Source organism: Ovis canadensis, chromosome 25 (assembly GCF_042477335.2).
Source record: "Ovis canadensis isolate MfBH-ARS-UI-01 breed Bighorn chromosome 25, ARS-UI_OviCan_v2, whole genome shotgun sequence".
NCBI lineage: Eukaryota > Metazoa > Chordata > Mammalia > Artiodactyla > Bovidae > Ovis > Ovis canadensis.
Window position 1 is genome coordinate 24,119,615 of NC_091269.1, and position 10,709 is coordinate 24,130,323.

Sequence of the window (10,709 nt, forward strand, 5' to 3'; positions counted from 1 at the left end):
CAAATAGCTGTAAAAAGAAGGGAAGCAAAAAACAAAGGAGAAAAGGAAAGATATTCCCTTTTGAATGCAGAGTTCCAAAGAATAGCAAGGAGAGATAAGAAGGCTTCCACAGTGATCAATGCAAAGAAATAGAGGAAAGCAATAGAATGGGAAAGACTAGAGATCTCTTCAAGAAAATTAGAGATACAAAGGGAACATTTCATGCAAAGATGGGCTCAATAAAGGACAGAAATGGTATGGACCTAACAGAAGCAGAAGATATTAAGAAGAGGTGCAAGAATGCACAGAAGAACTGTACAAAAAAGATCTTCAAGACCCAGTTAATCACGATGGTGTGATCACTCACCTAGAGCCAGACATCCTGGAATGCAAAGTCAAGTGGGCCTTAGGAAGTATCACTACGGACAAAGCTAGTGGAGGTGATGGAATTCCAATTGACCTATTTCAAATCCTGAAAGATGATGCTGTGAAAGTGTTACACTCAATATGCCAGCAAATTTGGAAAACTCAGCAGTGGCCACAGGACTGGAAAAGGTCAGTTTTCATTCCAATGCCAAAGAAAGGCAATGCTAAAGAATGCTCTAACTACCACACAATTGCACTCATCTCACATGCTAGTAAAGGAATGCTCAAAATTCTCCAAGCCAGGCTTCAGCAATACATGAACCATGAACATCCAGATGTTCAAGCTGGTTTTAGAAAAGGCAGAGGAACCAGAGATCAAATTGCCAACATCCACTGGATCATTGAAAAAGCAAGAGAGTTCCAGAAAAACATCTATTTCTGCTTTATTGACTATGCCAAGGCCTCTGACTGTGTGGATCACAATAAACTGTGGAAAATTCTGAGAGAGATGGGAATACCAGACCACCTCACCTGCTCTTGAGAAACCTGTATGCAGGTCAGGAAGCCACAGTTAGAACTGGACATGGAACAATGGACTGGTTCCAAATAGGAAAAGGAGTACATCAAGGCTGTATATTGTCACCCTGCTTATTTAACTTATATGCAGAGTACATCATGAGAAACGCTGGGCTGGAGGAAACACAAGCTGGAATCAAGATGGCCGGGAGAAATATCAATAACCTCCGATATACAGATGACACCAACCTTATGGCAGAAAGTGAAGAAGAACTAAAGAGCCTCTTGATGAAAGAGAAAGAGGAGAGTAAAAAAGTTGGCTTAAAGCTCAACATTCAGAAAACTAAGATCGTGGCATCTGGTCTCATCACTTCATGGCAAATAGATGGGGAAACAGTGGAAACAGTGTCAGACTTTACTTTCTGAGCTCCAAAATCACTGCAGATGGTGACTGCAGCCCTGAAATTAAAAGACGCTTACTCCTTGGAAGGAAAGTTATGACCAACCTAGACAGCATATTAAAAAGCAGAGACATTACTTTGTCAACAAAGATCAGTCTAGTCAAGGCTATGGTTTTTCCAGTGGTCATGTATGGATGTGAGAATTGGACTATGAAGAAAGCTGAGCACCGAAGAATTGATGCTTTCGAACTGTGGTGTTTGGACTGCAAGGAGATCCAACCAGTCCATCCTAAAGGAGATCAGTCCTGGGTGTTCATTGGTAGGACTGATTTTGAAGCTGAAACTTCAATACTTTGACCACCTGATGCAAAGAGATGACTCATTTGAAAAGACCCTGATGCTGGGAAAGATTGAGGGCAGGAGGAGAAGGGGACGACAGAGAATGAGATGGTTGGATGGCATCACCGACTCAATGGACATGGGTTTGGGTAGATTCCGGGAGTTGGTGATGGACAGGGAGGCCTAGCGTGCTGCAGTTCATGGGGTCGCAAAGAGTTAAACACAACTGAGCGACTGAACTGAACTACCACTTAGACAACTGTGTGGTCTCATGTAAATTAGTTAAGTTCTCTGAGCTATGGTTGTCTTATCTGTAAGAAGGAGAAAACAGTAATACTTCCCTAAAATGCTTTTGTAAAAAAGAAAAAAAAAAAAAGACTAATTTCATGCTAAGTGCCCTGCACAGAGCTTGAGTTGGAAGGAAATGTCAGTATTATCACCTGTATATAAACTCTTCAGGATAACTTCTCGAAAAACCTTAAAATCCTTGGAGCTTCCCTGGTGACTCAGTGGTAAAGAATCTGCCTGCCAATGCAATAGACAGAGGTTCAATCCCTAATCCAGTAAGGATTAATTAATTAATCCCTTACTTGCTTTGGAGCAACTAAGCGCATGCACCACAACTATTGAGCCTGTGGTCTACAGCCTGGGAGCCACGGCTATGAGCCCAGGTGCTGTAACTACTGAAGCGTGTGGTCTTCAAAGAGAGAAGCCACGGCAATGAGAAGCCTGAGCACCACATCGAGAGAGTAGACCCGCTCACCACAACTGGGGAAAGCCCTTGAAGCCACGAAGACCCAGAACAGCCAAAAATAAATAAAATTATTTAATAAAACCTTAAAATCCTTTATAAGCCAATATCACTTCATTCTTTATCATTGTCCTTAAACTTTTAAGTTGTCTGGTGGACATCCAAGTAAGTTTTCTGGGCGGGGGCGGGGGGGGGGGTGGGGGTGGGGCGGAATCCAAATACTTATAAATCACCAACTTGTGCTCTTCGTATTCACCCAACTTTTGTACCATATTGCTCACAGGGCCGCTGGCAAGAAAGGCAGGAGGAAGCTATTATTAGCCTGCTTTTCATTGGCAGGAAATTGCAGGGCTGAGAACTGAAGAGGTTTAGATCAGTAACTGAGCTGAGGAGCTCCTGCTAGTCCGACAGACCTTCGGAAACTAGAGTCCGATGTTCTTTTTTTCACATGTTCACTTCCCTCTGTGAGTTTGCCATTTGAAAATCTCATGTGTCAGCCAGACTTCACTCACCCACCACCTGCCCATCAAACACTTGGAAGAATCTTACCAGTGATAAAGGTGGATCTTCAAGCATCCACCTGCAGGGGGCGCGCTTTGAGATACCGCTGGCAGATTGCAATCAGAGATTGTCTCTAGGAAACAAAGGGGTCTAGGAAAGCTGGATCTACAGTTCTAGTCTAATAAGGATAAACTTTTACTACAGGATGGGATTGTAGAAATAACTTGGCCTAATGCACTCAGATTACAGGTGGGGAAGTGAAGCTCACCAGCACAGTGATTTCACAGCAGTCTTTTTATTTATTTATTTTGGTTTCCAGATTTTGGCTTTATTTGCAGTACAGAAATCATTTGGAGACATCACTGAAGCAAAGGTTCTGTCAGATCAATACTGTACTGCGGCTTGGTCCGTTGAAGAAGCCACATCTGGGATACAGCAGAAGCTCCTAGGTTTACCTGCTTTATGATCGGTTTCTTTCCCCTCCATGCTCATCAGTTTTAATAGGTTAAAACACCACACACAGGCTTCCTCCAAAAGACTGTCCAAGTCTGGAGTTTGGTTAGAACTGGAGGCCCATGTAAACCAAGCTTGTGGCTGGGCTGGGTGGGCACTGTCCTGACACATGACGTGAACGGAAAGGGGTGGGGAGGAGTAAGGGACGCTGTCCCTGGTTACAGAAAATCAGTTCTGAACCTCCTCACCGTCAAGAGGACAAGATGGCATGCAAGCTGCACTGACCCAGCTCTCGAACAGCGGAAGCTCACAACTGCAAAGGCTATGCTGATTAAAAGATACAAATACTGTATCAAGTTCTCTGTATCAGTATCACAAGGCTTTAAAACTGACCCTTCACTAGGAAACACAAGCCAGTATTGGTTAAATTGAACAGAACGTGGGAACCTGCTAATTCGGAAGAGCCACTCCATGAAAACAAGTTAATATATGATATTAGAAAGGGGAGGAATATTTACTGGTACAGTACTCTGGAATCTCTCAGTTTTGATTACAAAAGCAGGCCTTACAATACTGATTTCTTACAATATGCATCATTTGCCAAATTTTAAGTTTGTCCTAATTAGATGATAACATGTACTGCTGTTAGTCTTCCCCATAGAAGTCATTTTTCTTGCACTTCATTTCCTCAAAGTCAAACTCCATCATCCTCTTATAGATGTCCTTAATGTCATCACAGGTTGTCTCAAAGTGAGTTTTTGCATCATAGGTACGGGATATAAAGATCTGGCTTTCTGTTCCCAAGTCTTTTGGTACAAGGAGGTCACTGATGCTAACGAATTTCTGCTCAATTGGTTCCAAGAACTCCAGGGCTGATCTGATTTCTTCTCGGGCTCCTTGGTCTCCACCATTGTGCTGGCGATGGCGATATACTTGCCTTTTGTGGCCACATTGTGCGCAGAGGGGATCATGCAGAGGTAAATATCTGACGTCCGGTTGACTTGGTTTGTGGAATAACGATCTGGCGGGAGTTGGCGTCGTCGGTGTTTTTGATGGGGTGGCTGAGGATACAGATGACTCTGATCACCTGGCCCACTTTTTCTACTCGATCTTTCACGTAGCTGGGATCACAGATGAGCTGTTTACAGTGAGCAATCTCTCCTTCAGATTTTACACCAATCACCTTTCCATCCTGCATAATAACTTCTTCAACTGGTTTATTCAGCATGTAGGTACCTCCATAAATAGCACTTAGCCATGCAGATCCCTGTGGCAGTTCTCCAAGGCCGTAGAGTGGATAAAGGTATGGGCTTTTGCCATATCTTGCCAAAGATTTGCTATAAAGTTTAATCCTATTAATGGTTTCACAACATGGCTGATCCAAATAGTCATCAGTTCTGTAAAGTGCCAGGGCATGACCAGTAAAATCTATAACATCTTGGCCCAAGTCAAATTTCTTATACACCTCTCCATTGATGTCTTCTTAGGATCAATGCCCTCAAAAGTTCGAGGATTGTTCTCATCAAAGTTGGCGACATATACCAGGAATTTTCTGAATCGACGTTTTTCAAACAGCCCCATTAGGCTAGATGCCAGGGCTTCTGCTTCAGTGGATGGAACCTTGTAGATCTTTCCTCGCTTATAAACAAAGGTCCCTTCAGTTACTTTGAAATCCAGATGGCAAGTGACCTCTGTAAAAAGCAGCATCTTAACCAGCTGACCATTTATTTGCCATAAGGAACTTGGGGATTAAGTCAACATTCCAGTCTCCTTCTCTGCCCATAGATGCTGGTGGAGCTCTGGGTATCTTAAATCTTTTGTAGAAATCTTCCAGCGGTGTTATAGATTCACTCTCTCCTCCATAATACGGGTTTCTATCCATGTGAAGAACTTTCTTCCCATTCACTGACATTTTTCCTGACAGGATACATTCGGTCAGGCCCGTGCTCAGCACGATCACGTCGTCGTACTCCTCATTCATGGCAGGGCTGGGCACGGACGGAGACCCAGAGACTCAGAGCTCTAGGGGTCTGGGGCTGCGGCTCCCCGAGGAGGAGGCAGACGGGCGCCCGAGGGAAAAGGGAAGCAGAGGCAGAGACTACACGGAGCTGGCGAGCGGGGAAGGTAGGGAAGGCTGCGAGGGAGCCACAGCAGTCTTTAGACTGAGAAAGTGAGCTCCTAAATCTCCCTTCACCGCAGTGCCCTCCACGTGCTCTATCAGTGAGCTCCACCCAACATATTACTTTTTATATGAATTCTTTATTAGAGACATTTTGGAAGCAATGCCATTTATTCCAAAAGTTGCTCTAATGGTGGAAAAAATGGGCAGCCAGTGGCCCAACAGTGACGACTGTCAATGGTCCTGACCTTTTGGCCATTCTCAAAAGCAGACTGTTTAGGGCCATCCTCACTAGTTCTGTTCTCTAAATAAGAAGTGTGGCTCATCTGGTGACAAGAGGCTGAAACTGATCCTTGGTAGTTCAAGCGGCAAAAATCAATATGCTTTGAAAAGGTGGTGCCATTTTTCACCAAATCCAGGGAGAAAATGAACAACTAGGCCTTGATGGGAAGAAGGACAGAAGCCAGAGGCCTCCCAGGGAACTCAGCCAGTCTGTGGACTTTTCTTCTGTGGCAAATGCTATTACCCGACTCAGTTCCAGAGACCTTTTGTGCCTCCCATAGATTTCCACTTTTTCGTTAGAATCAAATGGTTTAACTGGGCCAGAGATTCAGAGTTACATAGGAAGGCATGGCCGCTGCAGGTTCACTCTGGGGTGTCAGGGAAATTTCCAAAAGGGATAACTGTTGCAAATCAGGGAGTCACCCCAAGATCTTTTTCTCAAATTATATGTTCGCTGCCCACCTCACATAATATCTTTATACTCATGTTTCCAAAGATGTCTCTACATAACCTAACCTAATTATTGCACATAAAATCACAAGTTTGCACATCCCTTCTTCAACCTGGGACAAAATCACAACCAGCTGTTGCCTCAAGATGAATTAACATCATCAGGGTTTCTGCTCCAAGGCCAGGATGTTAGTTTGATAGTGACTCCTCTGGTAGTTCCATTATGATTCTGTCTCAGATCATTATACTTGGGAGCAACGGGAACATTTAACCACTGCTATATAACAGTGAAGAAGAAGAAAAGAGGTGAAAATAGAAAAGAATAAAAAGGCATAATTTTTGTTTAATAAAATGGAAGTGGTGGAAGCAACTTAAACATCCACTGGCAGATGAATGAATAAAGAAGATGTACTATATATATATTATTATATATAATAAAGAAGATATGCAAATATAGTTATATTTGCAGCAACAAGGACATACCTAGAGGTTATCACACTAAATGAAGTAAGTCAGAAAGAGAAAGACAAATATTATATGGTATCACTTATATGTGGAATCTAAAATATGACACAGATAATTATTTACAAAATAGAAACAGACTCACAGACATAGAAAATCAACTTATGATTACCAAAGGGGAAAGGGCAGGGGAAGGATAGATTAGGAGTTTGGGGTTAATATATGCACACTGCTGCTGCTGCTAAGTCACTTCAGTCGTGTCTGACTCTGTGCAACCCCATAGACAGCAGCCCACCAGGCTCCCCCGTCCCTGGGACTCTCCAGGCAAGAACACTGGAGTGGGTTGCCGTTTCCTTCTCCAATGCATGAAAGTGAAAAGTGAAAGGGAAGTCGCTCGGTTGTGTGCAACTCTTCGTGACCCCATGGACTGCAGCCTCCCAGGCTCCTCCATCCATGGGATTTTCCAGGCAAGAGTGCTGGAGTGGGGCGCCATCGCCTTCTCCAGTATATGCACACTACTATATGTAAAATAGATAATCAACAGGGATCTACTGTAGAGCACAGGGAAATATATTCAATAGCTTATAATAACCTATAAGGAAAACAACATATATATATACATATATATATATACATATATATATATATATCACTTTGCTGTACACGTGAAACTAACACAACATTGTAAATTAACTATTCCTCTAGACAAAAATGGAGGTGGTAATTAGTCATTCCTCTGAGACTCTCCTAGCAAGTAAAGGGACAGTGGCAGAGGTGATCAGTATTCATTTCTCAAGCTGGCCGAGAGGTCACAGCAGATGTTGACGATTTCCCTCCTCTGCCACTCAGTCCATGTTGCCGTTACCTCTGACCCAGGATCAAGGATTAACAAGAACAGTGGCCTGGACGGCTTGACAGTTGCTTCTCCTTGGACTTGCTCCCATTGCCATGCAAACATATACATGATATGCAGTCATATACAGAGAAGCAATCAGGTAGAAAGCTGAGGCTGTCTGTTGCCTCTTTAATTTTCTCACAGAGGTACACCTGAAATTTGGCAATCTAGACATTGAATGTAGAGGAAGAGCCAGCCATGTCAGATGATAAACTTGCTGCCTTTATATCCCCAGTTCTATATCAGCAGACATATAACTGCTGTATATCAGATAACGTATCATGTGCTATGCATGTGTGACACTGGGACAAGTCCCCTTCACCTGCTCTAGAGCAAGGAGCTGGGGCTTTTCCACTTATGTACATGGAAGGGCTTTTCATGAACAATTCTAGCTTTAGTCTACCTCAGACTTGGTCAGCCCTTTACTAGTCATCTTTCTTTGCTAGTTTGATTAATTCAGACCTTCGTCCCTAAGAGATCTGAGACTTTGAAGATCCTGTCTGTGAGTGTAGAGTGGTTTTCCATTACCTGCCATGGAGATGGAAGGATTTCTTCCAGTTTCAGCCATACTGCTTCTATGTAGCTGCATCTCCAGTAGTGGCAATAACGACCAAGTCAAATACCATCATCCCAGGACTTCCCTGGTGGCCCAGTGGTTAAGACTTCGACTTCCAGTGCAGGGGGTGTGGGTTTGATACCTGGTCAGGAAGCTAAGATCCCACGTGCCCTGTGGTCAAAACACCAAAACATAAAATGGAAACAATATGTTATGAATCCAATAAAAACTTTAAAAATGGTCCACATCAGAAACAAAATCTGAAAAAACAAACAAAAGATGGTGTTATATAGAGAAGAGAAGAGGGAAGAGGGAGACAGAGGCTAATAAATATGTGAAAAGATGTTTAACATCATTCATTATTAGAGAAATGTGAATTAAAACCACAATGAGGTATCATCTCACGCTGGTCAGAAAGGCCGCCATCAAAAAGTCTACAAACAATAAATGCTGGAGAGGTTGTGGAGAAAAGGGAACCCTCCTACACTGTTGATGGGAATGCAAACCGGTATAACCACTATGGAGAACAGTGTGGAGATTCCTTAATAATCTGGAAATAGAACTACCATATGACCCAGTAATCCCAATGCTGGGCATACACACCAAAGAAACTAGAACTGAAAGAGACACATGGACCCCAGTGTTAATTGCAGCACCATTTACAATAGCTAAGACATGGAAGCAACCTAGATGGCCATCGGCAGATGGGTAGATAAGGAAGCTGTGGTGCACATACACAATGGCAATGTATGGCAAAAACCACCACAATGTTGTAATTATCCTCTAATTAAAATAAATTAATTTAAAAAGAAACAAAGATATATTGTCTGAATCGAGGCTCTGTAATGCCTCCTACATTCCCTCCAACTGGCAAAGTCCTACCCATCCTTAAGGTCAAATCATATGTTCCTATGGGGCTGCTGCGAGGTTTAAACGAAAGGTACATGAAAGCACAGAGCAGAAACTCACACACACACAGCCCTCCCCGTCCCCACCAGGAAGCCCAGTTCCGTGGCAGAAAGTACAGCTGGTGGGAACCAGGTGAGGAGGTGACAATTCCCCTTGCTCGGTGAGCCCATCTCAGCCTCACCGGGTCAGCTGAAGTTGATGGTGACCACACAGACTCTGCTGCTACTAGATTTCTCACCTGTCAAACTATAAACAAGACCCGGTCCATGAGACTCCTTCAATCTTCACATTATCCTTCCACGTCAGATGGCATGGCCCATGCAGAACCCATGGCGACCCACCCGCGGAAGCAGGTGGTTAGACGCATCATCACCCCCACAAACAAAGCCTGACAGTCAGCATCTCAGTGCATCCAGCCAAGCAGCTCCTCTCTGCGATTACCTCACCCCAGCTCGCCAACAACCAGACAGCATGTCTAGGCGCAGAGCACAAGCTATTTAACATTTGTGCTTCAGGGTCAGGCCTCTGCAAGATGAATGAGCCTACCAAGGTCATTTGTCAAAGTGAGGGAGCAAAGACAGGCTGCCAGACAGCAGGACACAGCGACATCCCTTTCCTATCACCCTGATAGGCTTGGGTCCTGTGTGGCCTGAATAATTCACCATATGCTTGCTGACGTTATTCCTCTGGGCTTTTTGACTCCAATCACTTTTCTAATCATTGGGGGAGTTAAAAATCGCCTTAATCTCCATCAGGCAGCAAGACTTGATATCCATGTGGGATCTCTTCCTCCACTTTACAGATGAGAACAGTGAGGCTGGGAGGTCAGATCTTCCTGGGGAACAGGGTGGAGCAGGTGAGTCAGGTTTCAAACCCAAGTCCTCGAGACTACACTCTGTGATCTTGACCCTGAATTATGCAGCTCACTTTGTTTATTTCCTGCTAACCACACCACTCAGATCGGCTCTCTTCCCTCTACCTCCTGCATGATATCAACAGAGGTGATGTCCCAGAAACATCACAGACACCACATCGACTCATGAACAGAACAAGGAGGCAAGACCTCGAGAGCTGAGCAGTGATGGGGAAAATTCACGAACCCACGCTCAGGCGCCCTGAGTCCACACGGGGCCTCTGATCTCTGTGCATCTGCAGTCCCCACATCACTGAGATTTTGTCCAGGAAGCCTAACTATTTACAGTCATTTTGCGTCTCACTGTCTTGCACTAAAGGATGGCTTTAGATAACAACCAGGTCCTTCTGAAGACTATTCTACCCACAGTCTATATAGAGCCAGGCCACTCATCCCATCACCCCCTTTCATATATATATATATATATATATATATATATATATATATATATATATATATATATATATATATATTTAGCAAGGCTTCTTTGCAAAATAGGAAGGCTGCCATTTCTGCATTGATGAAGGAAGCAGTGGTTCTAAATACCAAAGCCACCTCCGATCTCTATGGGAGGGCATCAGGTGGGTTGATAGTGGCCAACAAGGACTGAGGTGTGCTGGGCACCTCCAGCCAGCCACCGTGTGCCCAGTTCCTCTGCTCAGTCCTGATCCCTTTCTTTCCCCACCTCTCTCTTTACTCAGAGGTTTATCTTATTGGATGGTCAACACCGGCTAGCCTCTAGCCTCTGTGATCAGCCTAGAGGCTGAGACATCTCAGACATGTGCAGGAACGCTGAGGAGACATATGGACATCTCGT

The 10,709-nt window shown here is 44.0% G+C and overlaps 1 pseudogene; it reads right to left on the reverse strand.

The window, feature by feature from the left end:
• Positions 1 to 3,183: 3,183 nt before the first annotated feature.
• LOC138429957 (rab GDP dissociation inhibitor beta pseudogene) lies at positions 3,184 to 5,287 on the reverse strand (annotated as a pseudogene).
• Between the last annotated feature and the right edge of the window lie 5,422 nt (positions 5,288 to 10,709).